At 37.6% G+C, this 25,576-nt stretch overlaps 1 protein-coding gene across 4 annotated transcripts in view; it reads left to right on the top strand.

The window, feature by feature from the left end:
* The window catches only part of UACA (uveal autoantigen with coiled-coil domains and ankyrin repeats), a 106,865-nt gene that overhangs the window by 31,692 nt on the left and 49,597 nt on the right, over positions 1-25,576 (top strand). For 2 of the 4 annotated variants that reach the window (XM_072739039.1, XM_072739038.1), the window contains exon 2: positions 7,665-7,752. The exons of the other annotated variants lie outside the window; for them this stretch is intronic. The gene's annotated coding sequence lies outside the window, so the exon portion shown is untranslated. The remainder of the gene's footprint in view (positions 1-7,664; positions 7,753-25,576) is intronic. 4 annotated transcript variants of the gene reach the window in all.

Genomic DNA, 25,576 nt, shown 5'->3' with positions numbered 1-25,576 from the left:
GAAAGACTCTTGCTGGCAAATGTTAAATGTGAAAAACTTCTGAACGGTCCCCCTAATTTTGCTTAATTACCGAATATATCACAAAACTCATTGGTGGCAAGAACCTGTAGGTAATTAATTAAACCCCCTGTATTTCCTAACATTTACCACATCACTCATTTGCTGAGGAAATAGCTTTTGCTGGCTCCTCTTGACTTGACAAGGAGAATGCACAGGCCTGTATGTTTTTTGAAGAGGTTCTGACTAAAGGTCTAGGAGTGGCCACTGGAAAGGTAGATTTAAAGCTGCTTGTGTATGGCCTTTAAAATAAAGATGTGAAAGGATCTCTGCTTATTATTACTTGTCTCTGAGCCACTTTAAGTCCTTTAGCTTTATTAAAGTTAAAGCGTGATTTGTTGCAAGGGGTCCTGTAAGTTAAACACTTATTAATCAGGATGTTTTCTATACACACAGGAAGTAGAACAGCAGTTTTCCTAATTGCTGAGATCTAATTACATTCCTGCAGGCGGGACTGTGCTGAGGGCGTGGGAAAGGATGAGTCACAAAGGAGGAAGGAACTGCACTTAGGACCCATTATAAAGACTTTTGGGTGTGGTGTGTTTGGGTGTACTCCTAAGACAAATGAAGTGTCTCATTTAACACAATGAGGCTATCCTGGAGGGTTTTTGTTGTTGTTGTTGGTTCTGACCTGTAAGATAAACTTTCGTGTGTCTGCTCCTGACTGCTTAGCAGAGTTGATCCTCCTCAAAGAGCACAATAAGGAGGGAGGGAATGTTGTTGCATCTTGAAGGTGAAACCCTATCTTCTAAGTTATTCTTGAATCAGACTGATTCTTGAACCGAACACTGCTAACCACATGGGATACTGTTGCTTTTCATTGTTCCTGGGTGATAACACTGATTCAGTTAAATGGCAATAATTAGGAAAAATGACAGCATTTCCATTTAAAGTGTGAATACACATGCTTAAAAATTATGAACCACTTTTTTTTTTTTAAAGATTTTATTTATTCATGAGAGACACACAGGGAGAGAGAGGCTGAGACACAGGCAGAGGGAGAAGCAGGCTCCACGCAGGGAGCCCAATGTGAGACCCAATTCCCGGACCCTGGGATTACACACTGAGCTGAAGGCAGATGCCCAACTACTGAGCCACCCAGGGGTTCCATAAACCACTTTTAAACACCAGGCCAACTTTATAAAGGACAGTTTAGGAGACTTTCTGGAACGTCTAGACTTTTCCACTTTCATAATTTCAAAATAATCTAAGTGTTCCGATTGTATGCTTGTAGATGACCTTTCCTGCTGAGTTTCCCTGTCCCTGTTTTGTACTATCACTCTAAACAGGCTAAGCAGACCCTGTGGTTCTTTGTGGGGGGGGGGGGGGGCACAGATGATGAGTAGGGAGAGTGTAAGTGCCATGGCTTAGTACAGGATAGACCCTAGGGATGTGGGAATCATTTTCTGCTAAATGTATTTCCTGCTGGATGGAGGTGAGATTAAAACAGCAAGTTCTTGCCTCCTGTTTTGGCTCATCTGCTGGCCCTGAGAATGAGTCTCTCCTTCAATTTGGTACCCTACGAAAATCTCTCCCCAAACCCTGATCCTGGCTTCGCTCATTGGTGCATCAGTGGATTAGCTCTCCTCTCCTCTCCCCTCTCTCCCCTCTCTCCCCTCTCCCCCCTCTCTCCTCTCCCCCCTCTCCCCCCTCTCCCCTCTCCCCCCTCTCCCCCCTCTCCCCCCTCTCCCCCCTCCCCCCTCCCCTCTCCCCCCTCTCCCCCCTCTCCCTCCTCTCCCCCCTCTCCCCCCCCTCCCCCCTCTCCCCCCTCTCCCCCCCCTCCCCCCTCTCCCCCCTCCCCCCTCTCCCCCCTCTCCCCCCTCTCTCCCCTCTCTCCCCTCTCCCCTCTCCCCTCTGCTCTCCTCTCCAGAAACTATTCTTTTTCCCCCAGAGAATATACAGCGAGGGTCTTTAAATTGGTTCTTGTATATATGACTTGACTTGCTCAATGCTATCCTAGATTTATGCATAAATGTAAGAGAATCTTCAGTTAAAAAGATTCATAAGATTTTTTACGCAGTTGAAATAGTTTGATTTGTATATGGCCATTTTAGCAATTAAGTATTGTGGAAACAGTTTCGATCATAAGTATTTCAAGACTGTAACTGCTAATATGACTTTTCTAATATGTTATTTGGGTTTTTTTTTAATTGTCGAGACAATATTCTGATTTGTTGTGCTTATTTTTAAAATTAATGCTCTATTCCTGTAATTTATTACAGAAGCTTTCTGTGGTGTGTTTCATATCTGTAATTGGTGTTAGATTAAGAGGTGGAATTGGGACGTAAATTGCCATTGTCATGAAGTGGGAAGAGACTCCATTTTATGTTTGGAGGTTGGGAGAGAAACAGCATGATTGATTGGTATTCAAATAAAGAAATAAAAATCAACCTGGGGCTTAGGTACACATTACATACCAAATTCTAGAGCCAATAGATTAATTTAGTTTAACTTCTAACACAATTCTCTTTCATATTGACTTCAAAAATAGGTTAAATTTTTGGTTAAATTATATAGATTAGCAGGAATCTATTATCAATGGACTTTTGAATGTTTAATATGTAGTCCCCTTGAGAATTTGGTGTATGACTTACATATCTATAAAGTTTGCATTTTAGAATCATTTGAGCTTTTTAAATAAGCAAAATTAGTTTATATTGGCAGAAATAAGACCAGATTATCTTTACCTTAACTCACCTCTTTATGGCAGTGGTTCTCAACTGCAGGCAGTTTTGTTTCCTTGGGCACATTTGGCAATGTCTGGGGACATTTTTGGTTGTCACAACTTGGGGGGTACTACTGATGTGTAGTGGGTAGATGCCAGGGAGGCTGCTAAACATCCTATAATACATAGGATAGCCCCTCCACAACAAAATATTTTGTGGCTCAATATGTCAGTAGTGCCAAGGTAGAGAAACCCTGCCTTCTAGATAGATACTCCTAACAAAGTATAGTTCATGTCATTCTTTGCATTTTCCATTATTCCTCCACTTTAGGTGAACCAGAATTTTTGAGAAAGTGCTCTTATCATGATATTGGGTAGCTTACAAAAATTACCTCATTCTCTACCCTTCCTTGTATCCACAGTCTGCAATGTGACTGTTTTCCTGCCTCTTGAGTCTAGGTTGTGCTTCACTTTGGACAGTAGAAGGTTTTGGAAATGGATGTTGAGCTTGGATCTCAAAAGATCTTTCATGCTTCTGTTCTCTCTTGTGAACAAGCCCATGCCAAAGCTAGTTAGCAGTTACTTCTGTTGCCCCAGCTGTCAGCAAACCAGTCACCAGATATGGGAAGGAGGCCATCCTAGACCAGCCAGCCCCCAACCAACTTGAGGAGTTGGCAGTAGACGCATGCAGAGGCCTCTGAGATTATGCCGTCTGGCCTAGCACAGCAGAACTGCCCAGTTGACCTGTAGATTTGTGAACAGTAGTAAATGGTAGCTGTTTTAAATCACTGTGTTTGGTTTTGCAGCAACAGAAAACTGATACGTTATGTATGGTATAGTAACAGTTTTGTGGGGGAATGGACATTTTTGCTTTCTCGTCTAATTATTAATAATTCCAGGCAGAGGGCTTGTTAAAAAAGCCTTAATGTGGGATTGTATTTGTTATCTTCATGTTCTAAAAACAGGAAAACCATTAAGATTGGACTCAAGTGAGCAAAGGGGAGAAAGTGCAAAGAGATTAAATCAGTGATCTCTTGGAGTCTGGGTCATGTTTGTGTAATGGCTTTGGATTGTATTTGGATCCCAATCTAAAGAGTTCAGCAGACTAGTTTTTTCGTTCATTTGTTTACAGAACATCCACATATTGGGTTTGTTTGATTGCTTCCTAATTATTAGTTTTAGGTTCAATATTTGTGGCAAGAATATAAACTACTGGAGGATTTTAAGCAAAGGAGTGACATGATCTGACTTGTTTTATAAACTCTTCTGACTGCTGTGTGGAGAATAACTGTGGGGAGTGAGGGACAAGGGTAGAAGTGAGGAGACCAATTAGTAGATTATCATAATTCAGTCCAGGAAGCTGATACTAGAAAAAATGTAATCTATAATAGGTCTTATTGCCGTTGGTTAAATTAATTTTATGCTAGGCTATTTTTAAAACTTTCTTTTATATTATCTACATACTGTCACTCGAGAAACCATGCAATTAAAAAAAATTGGCCTATTAAAATAATGTGCTCCTCGGTCTATTTAAAAACTCATCTTTTCCCAGCACATTAATGTTAAGTCCAGGAGGGATTGAGAAGGGAATAACAAATTGCATGTGTGAGACTGTGTTGTTGGAAAAGCCTTAAGCAAATTATTTATTTGTAGAAGTTGGCCTCTAAATGTGGCTCACTTCTCTGTTTAAGGACTATGTGATTTTTTTTTTTTTAAGTAAAAGGCTGTGATTGAGGTACAGAAGATATTCCTTTAAAAGATCCAGACATCTTCTATATAACAAAATTATTATATCTTATAAATATGTATGAGCAAATAGAATAAGAAGTGTTTCTAAACGAAGAAATACTGTGCAAATTAAAAACTGAATGAAACTTATTAGAATGACTCTAACATAAAATACAAGATTTTGACCTAAAGAAAAACACTATTTTTCTTCTTTAATGTAGACACTCATAAGACTCTGAAACATCTCACTCTTCAAAATCTGTTCACAAAATAGGAGTGGTTCTCAAATAGGTGCTGTTATATTCAAAGGGATAATCTTCAAGACATTCCACCTCAGACACCTTGGGAGCCACCGATTCAAATTAGCCTGCCAGCTCTGTGCAGTAAGGATTTTAAAGCACCACAACTATTCAGGATCTCAGATCTGCTCATTATAAAACCTTTCCCACATCCTTGAAATTCAGAGAAAAATATAATGTCTGTGAGACACTATAGTTAGATACCTCTTATAATACCTACGATTATCACTCATCAACATTTGAGAACCAGTGAGCTGAAACTCTTGTGACACACGCTGCCAGGCCCTGCCATTAGGAAAGGTCGTGCGCTCTGTCATCATCAGCTGAAAAGTTACAAACATAAGCATTTATTAACTACAATTAGAATAATCACCTCAGGGGGCACCTGTGTGACTCAGTTAGTTAAGTATCAGGCTTGATTTTGGCTCAGGTTATGATCTCAGGGTCGTGGGATTGAGCCCCCAAGTTGGACTCTGCACACAGCGGGGACATTTGCTTGAGATTCTTTCTCTCCCTCTGCTCCCCCCCCCCCCCCCCCGGCCCCCTCTCAAGTTCTCTCTAAATAAATAAATAAAAGAATAATCATCTCAATATAAATAAGTACGATCCCTCTGTTAAGATGATAATAAAGATAATAAAATAGGGCAGCTCTGGTGGCTCGGCAGTTTAGCATCTGCCTTCGGCCCAGGGGTAATCCTCGAGACCCAGGATCGTGTCCTGTGTCGGGCTCCCTGCACGGAGTCTGCTTCTCCCTCAGCCTGTGTTTCTGCCTCTCTCTCTCTTTCATGAATAAATAAATAAAATCTAAAAATACCCCAAAAAACTCCTTAAAGGTTTTTTTTTTTTTTTTTTTTTTTAAAGAAGATAATAAAATAGTGGTGCCTAGGTGGCTCAGTGGTTGAGCATCTGCCTTTGGTTCAGGTCCTGATCCCCAGGTCCCAGAATCGCTTCTCCCTCTGCCTGTGTATCTGCCTCTCTCTCTGTGTCTCTCATGAATAGATAAATAAAATCTTAAAAAAATAGATAATAAAGATGATAATAAAGCAGATCAATAAAGATATTGACAATAAAGATATTAAAGCTCCATTTCTCAAATACAGAAAGTATTATTTGAAGGCCTGCTGATTATGTCAACATTCTATTAAAATCAGTATAAAATATTTTAATTCCATTTGTATAATAAAAGTTTTAGAATACTTTGCTATAAATAAGAATTTGACTATAAAAACAAAATACTTAAAGCATCCTAATTAGTATGGAAACTACTTGTTACTCCATGCCAAATTTAAATTATTCTTCATAGGCAGTCGTAAATTATTCTTCATAGACTTCATAGACAGTCGTTTGATGTAAAATAGAACTGAAACAGTTAAAATTGCTTTTAATAATTGTCAAATAAATAATATATGAAAATTAACTAATTTAGAAATTTGGCAATTTCTTCCAAACCCCAAACCAGAGGTGTCATAAAGGTGTCTGCCAGTACAATATTAGTATTATAACCCACCTAACATTTAATTCTAAAATCAATTTAGGGGATCCCTGGGTAGCTCAGCAGTTGAGCATCTGCCTTCAGCCCAGGGTGTGATCCCGGGGTCCTGGGATCGAGTCCCACATCGGGATCCCTGCATGGAGCCTGCTTCTCTCTCTGCCTCCTCTCTCTGTGTCTCTCATGAATAAATAAAATCTTTAAAAAAATCAATTTAGAATACCTGAAATAATAAAGATAATAAAACTCAAGCATTTGTTATTTACCCTTTTAAAAAATCTTTGTTTTCTTTGATCATGGAAAATTGTAAATCTTTAGAAATTATTTAGACTGGTCAGGATGTCCAAGATCTATTTATTATGGGGAAGAAAGCAAGTTGGAAGATGGTCTATTAGTATAATCCTTGTTTGCTTAGTGGAGATTTAAAAAAAAAATTTTTTTATTGGAGTTCAGTTTGCCAACATATAGCATAACACCAAGTGCTCATCCCGCCAAGTGTCCCCCTCAGTGCCCGTCACCCAGTCACCCCAATCCCCTGCCCACCTCCCTTTCCACTACCCCTTGTTCGTTTCCCAGAGTTAGGTGTCTCTCATGCTTTGTCACCCTCACTGATATTTTCACTCATTTTCTCTCCTTTCCCCTTTATTCCCTTTCACTATTTTTTATATTCCCCAAATGAATGAGACCATATAATGATTGTCCTTCTCCGATTGACTTACTTCACTCAGCATAATACCCTCCAGTTCCATCCACGTTGAAGCAAATGGTGGGTATTTGTTGTTTCTAATGGCTGAGGAATATTCCATTGTATACATAGACCACATCTTCTTTATCCATTCATCTTTCGATGGACACCGAGGCTCCTTCCACAGTCTGGCTATTGTGGATATTGCTGCTATCAACATTGGGGTGCAGGTGTTCCGGCGTTTCATTGCATCTGTATCTTTGGGGTAAATCCCCAGCAGTGCAATTGCTGGGTCGTAGGGCAGGTCTATTTTTAACTCTTTGAGGAACCTCCACACAGTTTTCCAGAGTGGCTGCACCAGTTCACATTCCCACCCATAGTGCAAGAGGGTTCCCCTTTCTAGTGGAGATTTTTTTTTTTTTTTGGAGATTTTTTTTTAATTGGAAAAATATATGCGAAATTCTTCACCAAACTCTTAAAAATAAATTCCTATGATTGGAGAGTTTAGAATATGGAGTTCTCAAACATTCCTGGACCACACTTGAAGAGATGAATTTAGAAGGTTTGGAGTGGTGGTGGCTCTCTGCATTTTGAGTAATAAACACATGCATTTGATGCAAATAGTTTGCCTGCCATGTACTCTCAGCTGCCCTATGAAAGATGTTCCATGGTGCAGGGACAAAGGAAGAAATATGGCTGTAAAGAAACCTACCTTCAAACAGCAACTTTTCTTTATTTCAGGGCTGCTTTGAAGAAAATTTCTGAAATTAAGAAGGTTGAAAACTACCATCTGAGACAACTGCCTATATCGAGTAGAAGTTCTAAGAGGGTATTCAATAATTTTAAAATTTTAAACATCACTACCTTATGTTTATTTGATGTTTTTTTTATTTTTGAGAACACTTTCAACAATTCTTTTTTAATTTAGGGAATTAAACCTGAGTAGGACAAATGAAAAGTATAATAGGACTTGAAATCTTTCTACAATGATGAAGTATCTCTCATAAATAGGTTGTCAATATAAGTTTATCTGCCCTGTGGACAGTAAGGTTGAGAAAAGTAAAGTAGAAGCAATCAGTTTTAGAGTGCTTTCTATTTTTTCTATATGAAGTGATATCAGATATTTTTGAAGTAACTGTTTTGATTATGTGCTCTTTCTAGTTACACAATAATTGTTTATGTATTACAATGAGAAAAAACTTTATAGATATTGTGCTTTGTTAAGTGATATTTTTATGATTTTTAGAAACATAAATGTAAATTTTCCTTGTGTTGATTACTATATCCATATCCCAAAAATGCCAGGGAACAGGAAGGAGACTTGATCTTTTTGTATATCCAGCCCTATACCATTGGATCTTTATAAAAACTATGTGTATGGGGATGGAGTCCTGTATCGGCCTCCCCACAGGGAACCTGCTTCTCCCTCTGCTTCTGTCTGTGCCTCTCTCTTCTTATGAATAAATAAATAAAATCTTTAAAAAAAAAAGTGTATGTATAATTCTTAATCTAAAATCCATTTTCTTAATCCTTAAGCAAAAGCTGCCTATTGTCCTAACTTTCTTTTACCTCAGCCACAGCCTACACATAAAGTGAAAGAAATTCGGATTTTCAGAGTTTAAGATGGAAGCAAAGAATATTCCTGGCTGTGGGCGAGCGGGTTAAGATCACCTAGACTCATGCTGGGTGGTGTCCATAACAGAGCTTTGGTGGCAGCTCCAGTTCTCTTCAGGAGGTTTCTTTCTTTTTTTTTTTTTTTTAATTTTTATTTATTTATGATAGTCACACAGAGAGAGAGGCAGAGACACAGGCAGAGGGAGAAGCAGGCTCCATGCACCGGGAGCCCAATGTGGAATTCAATCCCGGGTCTCCAGGATCGCGCCCTGGGCCAAAGGCAGGCTGCGCCACCCAGGGATCCCTCTTCAGGAGGTTTCTACAAAGCAGGTGACTCTAGGGCCACCCTCTAGCTCCAGACTGGGGCTCAGTTCAGTTGTGGTTCCCATTATTTATTTTCTGTGAGATTTCCCTTGTGGCTTTTTGTGTATCTTTATGATAAATCCTGTTTTTCTAAGGCAACTGAATGGGTGTTTCTCATAAGATAAGAAGCCTGAACAGAATAATACTCGTTATAGAAAACTGAGAAAATACAGGGGGAAAAAAAGGTGTTCTCTAATCCTACATTCCATACGTGTTAACTCTTTGGTTATTTCCTTACCCCCGCGCCCCCCCCCCCCCCCGGCCTTTTTTTTTTTTTTTTTGAATGTTTACTTCTTAAAATTGTGATTTTACAACGTTGCTTAAAGTTTGCATGCCTTTTCAATGCACTGAGCCTTGTGATCTTATTTGTAGTTAAGAAGAAAATTAAAGCCAAGTGAAATGAATAATTGGAAGAAACTATGTAGGGAATATATTTTTAAAACCTGAATTTTAGAGAGATTTAGTTTATCATTATGAAAAGAGCAAAAAAGCTTCTAAACTAATGAAAAAAGTACATATTTCTTATAGTTTTTAGTTTCCTCTGTGCTTCTAATATATTCTGTTATCTTGTAAAAGTTTGAATTACAAGTTTTGTTAGGGGAGACTCAGTTTCCCGTTGCAGGGTGAAGGTCTTTTGTTACCTTGATAAATTCACCTGAGCCTTGTTTAAGCAGAAACTCAATCTTGATTGGATTCAAAGATGCTGAGTTACACTGCAAGTTCACTGTGGTGTGAAGTGTCATCTTATTAATGTGTAAGGAGAACTAAATAGCTGACCAGAGGGCTGGTTACTTCCGTCCAGTCTCTCTGTAATCTGGAAGCAAGTTTATCAGAAGTTTGCCTGTTGAATTAGAACGATGGGAATGGGAGGATATAAATGTGTAAGGCCATGGCGTTTTGATGACTAGATGTCTTCGCCATCTTGGATTGTTCCAGCATGGTCCCTGCCAGAATTCTTGAAAATCTGCCTTATCAGCATACCTCTGCTCTCATTCAAGCACACTGACAGGTACTTCAGCTGCGCCCCAACTCTCAGTTCAATGATCACAAAGGAAATATGTTGTTGAACGGTCACAGTCCCTCTAACTCCGTGGGGAGGAAGATTTGCCTGAAGTAGTTATCTACCTCCTTTCACAACACTTAGCAGCAGATGTTCTCTGTGGCAGTTAAAATGACTGTGCTGTTCTTACATTATTTTTTAAAAGATTTTATTTATTCATGAGAGACACACAGAGGCAGAGACACAGGCAGAGGGAGAAGCAGGCTCCCTGCAGGGAGCCTGATGGGGGACTAGATCCCAGGACTCTGGAATCATGCCCTGAACCAAAGGCAGATGCTCAACCACTAAGTCACCCAGGCTCCCTGTTCTTACATTATTGACTGCTGCTTTATCCTCAGGGTCCAGGGAGCCTGTGCACATCCTTGGTCAAAAGGAAGGGGCGCTAAGATTGATTTATCCATATTCACCATGGGAGTGGCCACAGATATGCCAAATTTTTACATTCTTGGACTTGATGATTCCTTGAGGTCTTGATTCTATTATGCATCTGAGATACATTTTAAAATTTAATTCTCTTTAACATAATGGAAGAAATTAATTTCTGGATTTTCTACACATAATGCAGCTTGTGGGGGAAGAAAATAACTATTGCTATTTTGCAGCCATAGGATGTGCTAACAATCTATCATAATGTTTAACCTTAAAAACCAAACTGCCAGGTCTTTTACCAGCAAAAATGAGTTTATTTGAGAATAGCAGAGAATTACAATTCTGGGTGAGCAAACCACTGCAAATCATAGGGAAGTTCTGAGAACAGAGGAGAGAGACACTTTCATAAAGGAAAGGGGTAGGTGCAGTTAGATGGGCTGTTGTAAACAAAAAAGTCCATTGGAGTAAAGTGGAGTTTGAAGTATAGCAGCTTTTCATTGGCTGAGACTGTCCTGACAGTCTCTCATTGGTTGGCTGTTGCTGGGCCCCGGGGAAAACTTTTCTTCCTCCTGCTGAGGTGGTATTGCAGGAGCTAATAGTACTGATGTGCAAGGTGTGCTTTTCCTGTTGGGTCTGCTACTGAGGAGTGGTAGAGCCTCAGAGTTCCCGTTCTGGCTCCCTGCCTATTTTAGTGAGGTTTCCCTTTATTAATTTTGGCCAAATAGATCTACCAAATATTCTATAAGATAAAGATTTTAATCTGAAAGATGTGTTGCAGACCTTGTTGCTTTCTTTGGTTTGGGCTTTCCAGATTTTATTTTCTGGTTTTGGTGTAAATGAATAGAAGAAAAAGCCATTTGGGGCCAAAATTTACCAAATACACTTGGGAATACTTACTGTATAAAGAAAGGACTTAATTTGTAAAAAGGTCAAACTCTTTAAGGCAATCATAGGTTTAAAACAGTGCAGTATAGGTACTTCCTAGAGAAACCATGAAGCACACCTTTTAGCTGGTTATTGTGAACTCTACCAATTCATTTACCACAGGCTTCCTTGAAAAGTGAAACTCCCTACTACAGTGTGAAGTACTCAGATTGAGGTACATTTTAAGTTGGTTAGTTGTTATAAAAAAAAACAAAGGCATTAAAATTTTTAAAAATTTGAATTGGAAGTGTTAAAGGACTCTCATATATTAGGCTTCTGTGTTCTTAACGATTCCTCTCTTTGAAGGACACAACTTTTTCGGAGTGTGGGTATATTCTTTTCTATCAGCTAGCCTGAGAAGCAGTACAAAGGCAAATAAATATTCATAAATGTTATTTATATGGTCACCTTCTATCTGAAGCAGTTGGGTTTAGAAATAATTCTTTAATTTCAATATTTGTTAATTTTAGCTTATTTGGTCACTCAATAGATACTTAATTGCCTCCATGCAGAGAAGTGGCTAGGTTGTGAGGATGTAGGTATTCCTTGCTCCTGAGAAACATGTAGATAGGTGAATGGGGGAGACATTATTCCAATGCTAACACATCTAAACATAAAGCTACAGCTCTATGTAGTAAGCTCTGTAAAGGAGAAATATTCCAGAATATGTAACAGGGAAGGCCTGACTTGGCCTGAGAAGTCAGAGAAAGTTTCTCTGAAAAAGTTGAGCTGAGATCTAAGAAACCTGGTTATTGTTAAGTAGCACAGAGGAAGGGAAGGGTGTTCCCAGGTACCCTCTGAAGGAACTTGGTACTTCTGATGAACTTCCCTCTGAAAAGAGATTGGAGAGCTGGAGAGAGAATATGGTCAAGTGGGGGCCAGACCATGCAGAATCTTTGAGATCCTGTTAAGGATTTTGATCTTGAGAGCAACAGGAAGTTTTTTAAAAGTGTAAGGATAGTAAGTTTATATTGTGAAAGTAGGCTTACTCGAACTCTTTAGTACTTACACTTTCTATAGTAGTAGTTGGTAGTAGTAGTAACACTTCACTGCCACTTATCTTAGCACTTACTCTGTGTTAGTACTTTGGAGCATACCCAAGGTATAAATATTTTAACTGATTTTTATAACTAGTGACGTGGTTGATCTTTTACAGATGAGCATACTGAAGTTCAGAGGGTTTAAGTAATTTAACCAAGGTCATTAGCAAATAAGTGATCAAGCTGGGAACTCCGTCCAGGGTTTTCTGATGCCAAATCCCTGTCGGCTAATAGGAATTCACTCAAAAAGTTATCTACTGTACACTTTCTGGCCAAAATACATTCAGACAGGTTTTTAAGGATGTTTTTAATCATGATAAATTAATGCTTCTTTTCTTTTGATTTTTCATACCTAATTGAAAAAAAAAAAACAACACAACTTCTCTTAGTTGCCAGCAGAGGGAGCCAGAAAGATTGATACTTTAATAAGTGTTGGAATTCTGCGAGTTAGGAGTATTTACTCATAAGCAATTCTATTGAACTCCTATTAAGAGTAATTGTTTATATGAATAAACCAGTCATTGTATGTATATAATATGTTCTCATTTTGATTTAAAAGGTGTATCTAGGTGTTGAGAAGAAGTATGGAAAGATAAAAGAAAGCATAAAGTTATTGTTATCTTTTAGCATTGGTTTTGCTAGGTTATCTTTTCCTCTTTGCCACCTTTTTTTGGGCATACATATTAGTCTTGTCTAATTTGCTACAATGAACATGTATTATGTAGTAAAAAATAGTTCTTATTTGTCATTTATGTGAGTAGTGGAAGGGCTATAAATGATTTGTAAAGTGTTCTAGTCTAAAATGCATCACCCATCATTTTAATGCATTCTTAATTTACTTGGGACATCTTTTCTGTATTGACAAGGTGAATCTAGGCCATAATTTATCTGAATCTTTAAAATTCTGAATTACTATAGCCTAATTTAAGAAAATGTACCAAGTAGAAATGCAACATATTTTGTTTTAGATTCCTGGTCATCACATTAATAAGAATATTACAGAGTAATAAAAAAATCATTATATATACTAAATTTGTTTAATAGGATTCAGACTTAGAACTGAGTTCATGGTGTCAGCTTTCTCTTGCAACTATGTTATGGAATTGGTAAATATTATAAAATCAAGTTATCACTTCAGTGCAATGATTACTAAATAATCTATCTTTAATTGAAGCTTAAAATTAGTTGGTCTTGGAAATTGAATTTTAACTCTGCCACTTAGTAGTTACTTAATGTTGGTAAGTTACTGAACCTCCCTAGGCTTCTTTTGCTTTATATGGGGAATGAAGATGGTAATAAAAGTCTTTTTTGATTATAGTTGAGGGCTATGTGAAATGTTTATTAATGATAAATGTTAGTTTATCAGGTTTGCAATCTTAGTTTTATTTATATATTTTAAAAGATTTTATTTATTTATTCATGACACAGAAAGAAAGGCAGAGACACAGGCAGAGGGAAAAGCAGGAGCCTGACGTGGGACTCGATCCCTGGTCTCCAGGATCAGGCCCTGGGCTGAAGGTGGCACTAAACCGCTGAGCCACCCGGGCTGCCCATTAGTTTTATTTTTGCCACAGCCTCACTTCCAACAACTAAACTGCTTTATCCTCTATAGAACCCATATTTATCCATACCAATAGCTGCCATAGAAGCATAGATCCATCACTAACTGTACTTACCTACAACCATGGGCATACCACACTATAATCAGCTACCAGAATAATAGCCATGAATCACATAATTTTTTCTCTTTTAACCTTTTGTTTCATTCAATTTTTATACTAATCAAATTTGCTCTAGAAAACCCCCACAAATCTCGGTGGTTTATAACAGTGCTACATTATACATAGATTTTGAGCTGCCTTTACAGAGTGGCTCTACTCCACAGATTTTCATTCTTAGACCCAGATCAAAGAAGCAGCCTCTATCTGGACTTGCCATTTGCGTGGTAGTGAGAACTCAGAGGGTTGGCTCAAACTTGTGATGTCTCTCAAAGCTTCTGCTCAGGTATGCAGTGCATCATGACTGCTAAAGCACGTTATGTGGCTGGGCTCTGAGTAGTGAGGCATGGGGACAAATACTCTTCCCACTGGAAGTATAAGCAAGTTATAAATCAGAGGCAGGAATGTGGAAGCTTCTTCCAAGGATGAGGGTGCTAAATAGTGAACAATAATATAATCTACCACAATTTGTCCTCTTCGTTACAAATGCCAACTTCTCTTCTGCTTACAAAATGTGTTTCTCCCTTTGTCAAGGAAAATGCTTCAAGAATTTCTTTCAATCCCATTAGTTTTGAAGTCTAGAACCTCATTAGAATTTATATGTCTTTTATAGATATAGATTTTCTTGATCCAGAGACCAGTTCTCTTCTACCCTCCATCTCTCCAACATATAGTGATGGAACAGAGATAGGCCATCCACAGTAGACATTTCTGTGAAAAAAGGGGAAGAATGGAGGCACTGAGTGTCACTGGTCCCTGGCAATTAATTGTAAAAATCCTGTTGGGTAAATGTAATGGGGCTCCTTTTCTTGGCACTAGGGGATGTTCCTTGATTTGGCCCTCGTTATGCTCCTGTGTGTAGCTCCCTAGTCCGTTATTTTTTATGGCTTTTGGCTGTGCCCTTCGTGAGATGTTTCCTTTCATATATCGTCCTTTTCCAAATTTGAACAGAGCATTGGTGGGTATGCCCTTGTTGGCTGGGAAATGAGGTAGAGGTTGAACAGCTTCCTGGCCGGTTTCTTGCCTGTAGAAACCTTGGGACCCAAATATGGTCTAGATGTGTAACAGGATCTAAACCCAGGCTGGGCTTGTGGTTTTGGAAGTTACCTTATGTCTTTTTATCTATTTGGTTGAGTCCCATACATGTGTTAGTTACTATATCCTTGATTCTTTGTGCATTTTTCTCTAGATTTCAATAGTTACCTTGAGCTTTTTGGGCTTCTGTGGGACCACATCCTTAGGTTCTTCCTGTGGGGAGTCTCCCTCTGAGCCATTTTGTTTCATTGAAAGGGTTTATTGGGTTAAAGGAAAACACTTGTTTCCTTTACTCACTATTCACTGAATGGTTCTTTTGTACTCAAGTGCGTGTGTGTTTTTCCACACCAAGCAATTCCCCAATTCTCTTTGAGAACCAGATGGGTGTCCTCCAGTTTAACTGAATCTTGATACTGACTACTTAGAGTTAGCTCAGACTCCACAGGTTAAGGGCTCAGCTCCATAAGACTGTGCCCCTCTCACTTTGGATGATAATCACAGGCCCAGTCTTTTCACCAAGTTATGTCATTTTTTTTTTTACACATGAACAGTTTTATTTACCACTGCATGATGTGGTTTCTCATCTCGCCAACCTCCAGTAACCATTTCCTTGTCCATCACTCAGCTTTAAAGCTTGCATCACATATAGTTATTATTTTTGGTGTTGGTAGGTTGTTAAGGTACCATCCTGCTCCTGGTGGCAATGTATGCAGCGTTCAGCTTTGTGGTAGCAATTGCTTTGAATTGCAGTGGCTTCTCAGAATAACAACAAACTTGTATTTCCTACTATGTGTTGTAGACTGTGAGTCAGCTCTGTAGATACAGCCCGCGGCTCCCCTCTAGAATCAAGGCTAACGGAAAAGCCCTTTCATGAGGTGCATTAGTCTCTTGACTGAAGTGAGAAGACTGGCGGAAACTTGCACTATTGCTTCAAGTTTTTGCTTAGACATGATGTGTGTCACATCTGTTCACATTCTGTTGGCCAAATCATATCTCATGAGTGATCCCCAAGTCAATAACCTAGGGGTGGCTGTTCTTTCCCTATGAGATGATGCACAAATTACACATCTACATATGGCGAGATATATAAATATGTGTGTGTATAATCTTGCAAGGAAACAGAAGAATGACTAGTCTCAAATAATAATGATATGGTCTATCACGATTTTGTCATGTAGTGTTGGATGATGCACAAAAAAATATATATATATACACACATATATATATTAATTTAATGGCATATTACCTTAATATACTGTATCTAGGGTTCTCCAGGGAAATAGAGCTAGAGATATAATTTTATATATCTATATCTATATATCTATGAGATATTTATTTACTTAAAGGAATTGGCTTACACAATTGTGGGGGCCAGAAAATCTGAAATTTGTAAGGCAGGCCGGCAGCCTAGGACCTCAGGCAGGATTTCTATGTTACAGTCATAAGACAGATTTGCTTCTTGTCAGGGAATCTTTAGTTTTTGCTCTTAGGTCTTAAAGCGATTGGTTGAGGCCTATCCACATTACCAAGGGTAATCTCCTTTACCTCAAGTCAACATATTTGGCATCTGTAGATGCCAGTCACATCTACAGAATACCTTCCTGGCAACATCTGGATTCATGTTTGACAGAACACTGGGCACCGTAGCTGAGCCAAGGTGATGCAGAATTTCCTGTCATATATACATAGTGCTATTTTGAAGATAGAGTGAACACAGAGATTACTCTCTCATAGATTTCAATGTAAAGCACAAACAAATTAGCTTGATCATAGCTAATAAACTCAGTATATTTTGGCTGAAGATAATTGAGCACCTAAAACAGGACTTGGCAAACTATGGCCCACTGCCTGTTTTTATAAAGAAAGTTTTTTTTAAAAAAGAAGTTTTATTGGAACACAGCCATGCTTATTCTTTATATGTTGTCTCTGGCTGTTTTCATTCCATAATTGTGGAGTTGAGTATTTACAACTCAGTTACAGTCTCAGTATAGAGACTACATGGCCTGCAAATTCGAAAATATTTATTATCTAGCCCTTTACAGAAAATGTTTGCCAATCCTTACTATAGAGAAAAGATCTTGTGGTTCTTGCTTTTTCATGGCCTACTCCTAGTGCAGTGTCTCTATTCAAGAATAAGTATGTCCTCATTAAACACTACAGTAGCAATATTTTATTGCTTAAAGTCACAAATTTTATTAGATTCATAAGTTAATGGTTTCTTAATTTTTATTGCGTAGCCATCCAGATTTTTCTTTTTCTTATTTTTATTTTTAAAAATATTTTATTTATTTATTCATGAGAGACACACACAGAGAGAGGCAGAGACACAGGCAGAGAGAGAAGCAGGCTCCGTGCAGGGAGCCCGATGTGGGACCCAATCCCGGGACTCCAGGATAACGCCCTGTGGGCTGAAGGCAGGTGCTTAACTGCTGAGCCACCCAGGGATCCCGCCATCCAGATTTTTAGATCACATACAGAGTTCAGTTTTTGTGGATAAAATGCATATGAATGCTGTTAGTTTTAAATGAATACTTGTGTACCTTTAGGAATGGAAAGTACTCTTTCTACAAAATTTTATCAGTTTCATATTATTATAATTATAGATTTTAACATATCTATTTTCTTTTAAGAAGGTAAAAAGTTGTATTGGTGTGCCCAACTCATCCTCTGTTTTAGTTTTTTAATTTTAATTTTTTATCCCCCTTTTTAAGATAATAGATGAAAAAATAAGCTTATTTCTCAATTTGATTGCTTTTATATAATATATAAAATATATATTTATATAATATCTATGAAATTGAATTAGACTATAATGTATTGTTTTGATGTATTTGTTTCCAAACCAAAGAGTAAATTGCAGCTTTAGTTAATGGAGAGAGTCTAGGCCTTGGTTTCAGACAGTCCTAGGTTTAAATTTAGTGGCTTTGTAACACAGCAGCTATTTTATTTGCTGCTGACTGCATGGATCAACAATTTGAGCTGAGCTCTGTGACATGGTTGTTCCACTGGTCTTGTCTGGGGTTACTCATGTGGCTGCTGCCATTTGGTAGCTCGTCTAGGGGTTGGTTGGTCTAAGATGGCCACTTGATATATATCTGACATATTATGCTAGCCAGCATGGCTAGGTGTCATGGTTGGGCGACTGGGATCTTTCCCAAGATCTCTGGTGCTCTAGGAGGATGGCTTGTTCACCCTGTGCCCATAGTATGCCAAGATGGGGAGGTACAAGGCCTCTTGACGCCTGGATTCGGGAGTCCTACAAGGTCTTCTGCCACATTTTATTTGTCAAAATAAGTTACAAGTCCAGCTTAGATTTAAGGGATGAAGAAATAAATGCCATCTCTTGATGGGAAGCATGTCAAAGTCACATGGCAGGGGGGTGGACTTATAAGAATGAGTAATGGCTGCACAATTCACTGCTGTAGATTCACCACTTACTTTCTTTATACCCCATTTGGAAAGTAGAAATACCAGTATGAGGAATTCTTTCTAAAGTTTGGCAATTATGTATATATAAAACACTCAGAGGTATTTCTGAAACAATTCCGAAATTGAATCTTTATTTTAAATATTGTGCTTTTTATTATAGACATAAATATTTTGAGAGTATATATTCTCTCATTATTACCTTGGCTGGGTATTTTTATCATGGGAGACATATTAAGACTCAGAGGAAGGATATCCTCTGTAAAATACCTGTGTACGAAGAGTTAGACTTTTGTAGAACTATGTTATTCAATAGGTAAAAAGAAAAGCAATTAACTTATGATATGATTACAAAACATACATTGTCCCATAGCCCTGTGTGTTTTTATATTTCTTCTTTTAGATTTAAAAAATATTGGCCTGTAATGTAAGGTTTGTATCAGTTTAATTCTTGAAGAGTCTTTTGAGTACTTGCAACATATTTTTGTTTAGCTAATGTTTCCTTGCAAAGCCAAGAAAAAATAGAAAGCCAAAGGAACAAAAATATCTCTTATTTTTCATTGCGGTCAAACTCCATCAGAGGCTTTTTTAAAAGTGTATCTGTTTTGCTCTTGACTTTGTTAGGAATAAACACAGAATGCTTCCTAAATCTGTCCTGTTTTGAGATTATATATATATATATATCATATATATATAAAATATATATAATCAGACATATATATATGATATATATATCAGACATTGGCAAAAATGTTAAAACTCACTAAACTGTTCATTCGTATGTGTAGGGTTGGGTAGGAGGCATTATAGACCTTCCTCAGTTTTTAGCCTTCGTATTTAAATAATTTCACTCATGGCGTTTAGGCACTTAACTCTAATTTGAATGTATTTTTCCATAACATTTTCTAGGGAAAAGTTTATTTTTCCCCAATAATCAGTTGCTTAACATTCTAAATCTTACTTCTGCAGCCTGAGAGCTCTATTCTTATGTGATAAACATTATCATTTATTGTGTTTAAGATCTATGCATGTATTTACTTTGGAATTTAATGCTTCTGCTAGTGAGGAAGGTTGAGATAAATAATATTAGTATTACAAGGTGAATGATACTCATTAAAATTGGAGAGGAGATTTCCTGTCTGTATTTTTCATAAACTCTTTTGGGTGCCTAGACAGTTTTAATAAAGGAACATTTGTTGTAGGAACTTGTTATAGGAATTTGTTAAGGAACCCCTGCAATATGGGAAGGCATTTATACAACAGACTAGAATAGGCTCAAACCAGGTGGTCCGGAAATCTTTTCAAAGCAGTGCTTTCTCTGAGTCTGTCCGACTCGAGTTCTTTAAAATTTCTTTCCCCCTTCTGATCTCATAGCCACCTTTAGTCCTGAAGATGTTACATTTATTATTTAAACAGTAATAATAGAAACTATTATTACTTTTTTGGTCCATGATATTTTTACGTAGAGAAATTCCATTAAAGAAGAATAAAACTTGTTATTGTCTTGGTCAGAAAAATGATCAATGGCTCATAATTTTCCCTTTCCTCTATTTGTTTCATTGAGTAATAACTACATACTTTCAGACTGTTCAGTGGAAGGTTTGAGAAATCAAGAAAAGCAGATGGGGCATAATTAGATAAGGATAAGGAAAAATGAGAAAGGGAAGAGAGGGTTCAGGGAGAGAGAAGCTGGATGTAGAGCTTTTGTTTTCCTGGTTTATTTTAGCATTCTTTGTTGCCTTTTCGATTACATAAGCTCTCATTTGCTGTTATGTAAGAGGAGGGAAATAAATAACCTTTGGACTACATGGAACAGGGGAAATATTTCTAATTATCACCAATCCAATGAACTGTAGAACAGTTCTTAATTGTACAGCCTAATCTGCAAGGAATGTTTATGCTTCATGAGCTTTGCTTTGTGCTGTTCGCTCAGTGTTCAGCTGTGGCAGAGCTTTTCTTGGGTTCAGTAATGGGGAATGTTGACAATTGTAGAGTCCTATCAGTGCCTGTTCTTTGTTTCAATGAGATATTTAGGGCAGTTTGCCTAAACGTACATGTTGTTTAGTTTATATTTAGGATTTTTTCCCCCTCGGAGAAGACTCTATTTAGTTGCCCCTGTGATCTTTTTATTTGAAGAGCCTTATCTTGTGGATGTGATTATGAAATCCTACTTTTGGAGGTGCCATTTTCCTTTTATGGTGGATTTTTTAGTGAAGTTCATGTCCAGGTTTGTTCAGGTTTCTAGGTCTGATGTGGGTGAGCTAGATTATAATATCTCTTATGTTAAAATAATTAATCTTATAAACATTTCAAGGCAAGTTGAACTTCAGCCGGTTATTTTAAAATAAATTCTTGGAAGTGAAAAAAGATAATATGTCGGGATGAATTTTTTTTTTTTTAGTCTTGATTCTAAAGTGGCCAGAAGAACCCTATGATAAATAATTGTCGTAGTTCTTGAGGAAATCTCTTTTGAAAAATGTTTAAGACAAAACTAGAGAATCCCACTTTTAGATCCTCATCTCCCCTGTACCCTCATCTCATTCTGTGATCCTTCTTACTCATTATACATCAGCTATATTGGCCTTCTTTCAGACATGCTTTCACTAGTTTGTTCCCTCCATCTGAAATGTCCGTTCTCACAATCTGGTTGCTACCTGTCATTGGAATCCCACCATCAGTATCACCTTCTCAGAACTTTTGAGTTACCAAGTCTATGCATTCTAATCATACTCCAGCATTCCATCACATCTCCTTTCCCTGTTTGCACCTGATGCTTTCTTGTTTTCCATAATTGTTAACCCTATCTTACCCCATTAGAACATCAAATTCCATTAGAAGAGTGACTGGTAATTTGTGGCTCTGATGGTTGTGATGGTTTTAGGGGTGTATACTTATCCCCAAACCCATTGAATTTATGAATTAAATATGTACAGCTTTTTACATGTCAGTCACACTTTAATAAAGTATTTAAAAAATACTTAGGCTGGTTTATTCACTGCTGTATCCCTAGTACCATGCATGACATGTAGTAGGTACTTCATAAAAGTGTAGATATGCAAATGTGGAAGCTTTCATCCTTTTCTGCTAGAAGGAGATCTAAAAGCTTATGTTTAAAATCCTAAAATACCACTTGTGTTTTTTACAACAAAGATTTGTTTTCAGACAATTAGAGAAATGGAAACAGCTTAATTATCAGAAAGCACCGGACAAGAAGTTATAATGATAGGATTCCCAAATCATTCTGCAACTAATTATAGTGGACAAAATTCCATGATCTCTTTATGCCTTGGTAGCTACATATATAACAGGAGAAACAGTGTTAATTCGTGTGATGGGGTGAGGAGGTTGTTGGGACAACACTGTTGAGGGATTTATGGACCCCATTAAGGAGTTTTGGCTTTATCCTACAAGAATAGAAAAATGGTGAAGGATCGTGAGTGGGGGGTTGGGGGCAGGGTACATGGAAGGGAATGCTGGTGGCAGTAGTATGACTAGGTTTACAGTTTGGAAAAACCATTCTGGCTACAGTGTGGAGAATACAGGGAAGGGATGAAATGAATATAGCCAGACTGTTCATCACTGTGTTCATTCTGGTGAGGGATGCTGCTACCTGAAGTCAGGTAATGTTGACAGGCATGGAGAGAAGCAGAGGGATTTGAGCAATTATGGGGAAGTAAAATCACTAGGATTTGGTGATTGAGGACCAAGGAAAGGAGGGTCATCAAGACTGATTTCTAGGGCACCTGTGTGGCTCAGTGGTCGAGCATCTGTCTTTTGCTCAGGTCATGATCCTGGAGTTCTGGGATCAAGTCCTGAATTGGGCTCCCTGCAGGAAGCCTGCTTCTCCCTCTGCCTATGTCCCTGCCTCTCTCTGTGTGTATCTCATGAATAAATAAATAAAATCTTAAAAAAAGACTTATTTCTAGATTTTTGTCTTGTGCAACTAGATAGGATCCTAGATAGGATCGTTTGCTGTGTTACTGCAGCTTGCAATAGGATGAGATTTCAGGAGGGAGAACATGTTTTTTGGTTTTAGGATGCTGAAGAATTGTCAAGAAGATATTTGAATACATGGGCTTGGAGCTTAGAGAAGTCTGGGTTGTGCGTGTATGTGAGTTAATCGTGTCTAGATTTTAGTTGACAATCATGAGTATGAAGTGCTTTGTAAACCATCAAGGGCTACAAGTTGAGTTGGTATTTTCCTAATTTGGTTTTTTTTTTAAGTTTTTTTTGTTTTTTTAATTAATTAATTAATTAATTTATTTATTTATTTATTTATTTATTTATTTATGATAGATAGAGAAAGAGAGAGAGAGAGAGAGAGAGAGAGAGAGGCAGAGACACAGGAGGAGGGAAAAGCAGGCTCCGTGCCGGGAGCCCGACGCGGAACTAGATCCCCGGACTCCAGGATCACGCCCTGGGCCAAAGGCAGGCGCTAAACCCCTGAGCCACCCAAGGATCCCCGGTATTTTCCTAATTTGTGGTGCTGTTTCAAACCTAGTGATTTTCTACTCATTCTTCAGTGGATGGTTTAGTTATTTTTTTTCTACAAAACTTTTCTGATTTTTCTCTGTTTTGAACTACTTCTATAGCTTACACATAGTTATTGTGGATTACCACAGTGTATTGTGCTCGTATGCGTGTTTACATACATAATATCTGTCTGTCTCTTTACACGGGGACGTCAATATGAGGGTTTTATTTCTGTGAATTGCCTGAGACCAGGCCTCATGTCTGTCTCCTCCCTATGGTATACCTAACACCCAGCATGCAGCATGGCACATAGCAAATGATCATACATCTTTGAAAGTTGAGTGAAGTTTTTATATCCCTTTATACATCGCTTCTCGGCCTTTTGGCTAAGATCAAGTGTATCCCTTTATACATAGATGCTCAGTAAATTTTTATTGAGCAACCAAATTTTCCAATCCTCTGGCAGTTCTTCAGTACTTGTTTTATAAACCTTGTATAAAAGACAGAACTCTCTTGCTGCCTCTCTTTACGTTAAGGATTTTTTTCTATTTAGGAATTCATGGACTCCATGTTGTAGGGAGATCAGTGAACTCTCTGAAAAGAAATGTGAATTTTTCTGAATATGTATAATTTCTAAAGGAGGATCTATGGTTTTTATAAGATTCTTAAAGGGGGTCCATGACACAAAAATTATTAAGATTTGTTAGATATTTTTGTTAATTAACTAGATATTTAGACTCCTCATGGTTTTAAGCAGTTTTCAATGAAAGTTTTACTGTTATCCTCTATATTTCTCTTTGGAATAATAAATTAAAAGTTGCACTGCTGGGGATGTACCCCAAAGCTACAGATGCAATGAAACGCCAGGACACCTGCACCCCGATGTTTATAGCAGCAATGTCCACAATAGCCAAACTGTGGAAGGAGCCTCGATGTCCATCGAAAGATGAATGGATAAAGAAGATGTGGTTTATGTACACAATGGAATATTCCTCAGCCATTAGAAACGACAAATACCCACCATTTGCTTCGACGTGGATGGACCTGGAGGGTATTACGCTGAGTGAAATAAGTCAATCAGAGAAGGACAGACATTATATGGTCTCATTCATTTGTGGAATATAAAAAATAGTGAAAGGGAATAAAGGGGAAAGCAGAAAAAATGAGTGGGAAATATCAGAAAGGGAGACAGAACATGAAAGACTCCTAACTCTGGGAAACGAACTAGGGGTGGTGGAAGGGGAGGTGGGCGGGGGTGGGGGTGACTGGGTGATGGGCACTGAGGTGGGCACTTGACGGGATGAGCACTGGGTGTTATTCTATATGTTGGCAAATTGAACACCAATGAAAAAATAAATTTATATAAATTTTAAAAAATTGCCTTTAGGTTAAAACTGGCCATCAGTCATTTTGGCTGTAATCTGTTGAGTCTACCTCTTAAATATAAGTATTTTCTGTGGATTTGCATATATATTAGAGTATCTTTGTTTATTTGCATCTATAAATCTCTTCTCAGGAGACCTTGTATCCTAAATATTGAGTAAATGAAGCAACTGTTGAACTCATGTAGGTTTAAAATAAATCTTGATTAAATCTTTTATAGAAAAGAGATTAGAGGTTCATATACAACATTTTTAATCATCTTTCTGCATGGTGGAATTATAAGTTCTCTATTTTAACATACAAACTGAAACGCATTATAGATTTGCTGCACTGAACATGAAATACTTTTATTAAACATTTCATAATTTTCAAAAAACTTAATAATTTGAAATTGATGTTAATATGACAGAGTCATTGTCACAACTTTTTAAGTGACTTCCTTTATGTTGATTTGGAATTTTAAGTTATCATCCCATTAGGTCTAGAAAGCGAGATAACTACTTGTGTTAGAGTGTTCTATTTATTCTCTAGAAACAGCTGTATTTTGTCATTTACTGTACATACTTTGGCTTGCTGCATTCTGAGTTTGATGAATATCTTTTTTTTCCAAAAGACTGCAATCCCTGACTTTAGAAATGTATTTGTTATAATATCCAGTAAACATTAGTGCTCCTTAAAAAATTTACTGCTGCTTTTTGAATGCTTTCATTTGATATCACAGGGCTTATCTTGTTAGCATACGCTTGTGGACTCACTAAAATATGTTGAAATGTTAATAGCTTAATTTTAATCTAGAGGAGACTGAATAGAAAGGATGTGTTGTGTTTCCTACATATTAATGACTCTGTAAAGGGCCTTGGTGGTAAGCATGTAATATAGTTTACACATTTATACAACAACCAGATTTATTGGACCATGTATCAAAAATGTGTAAAATATACAGAAGTTGAGAGAATAGTTTAGTGTAATGAATCTTGATGAACCTATAACTCAGCTTTAATAATCATTAGCCTATAGCTAATCTTGTTTTGTCTATACTCTCTTGTCTTGTTTTTTTTTTAATTCTTTTTCTTATTTGTTTTTTTAAAATTTTTTATCATGCTAACATTATTGGGAGAGATTGCATTTCTTTCATTTTAGTATTTTTATTTTTAATTGTGATAAACACATACAATTTACAATCTTAACCATTTTTAAGTGTACAGTTCAGTAGTGTCAAGTATATTCACATTGTTGTGTAATTGATCA

Source organism: Vulpes vulpes, chromosome 15, assembly GCF_048418805.1.
Source record: "Vulpes vulpes isolate BD-2025 chromosome 15, VulVul3, whole genome shotgun sequence".
In the NCBI taxonomy this organism is placed as follows: domain Eukaryota; kingdom Metazoa; phylum Chordata; class Mammalia; order Carnivora; family Canidae; genus Vulpes; species Vulpes vulpes.
This window is presented reverse-complemented; position numbering and strand designations above follow the sequence as displayed.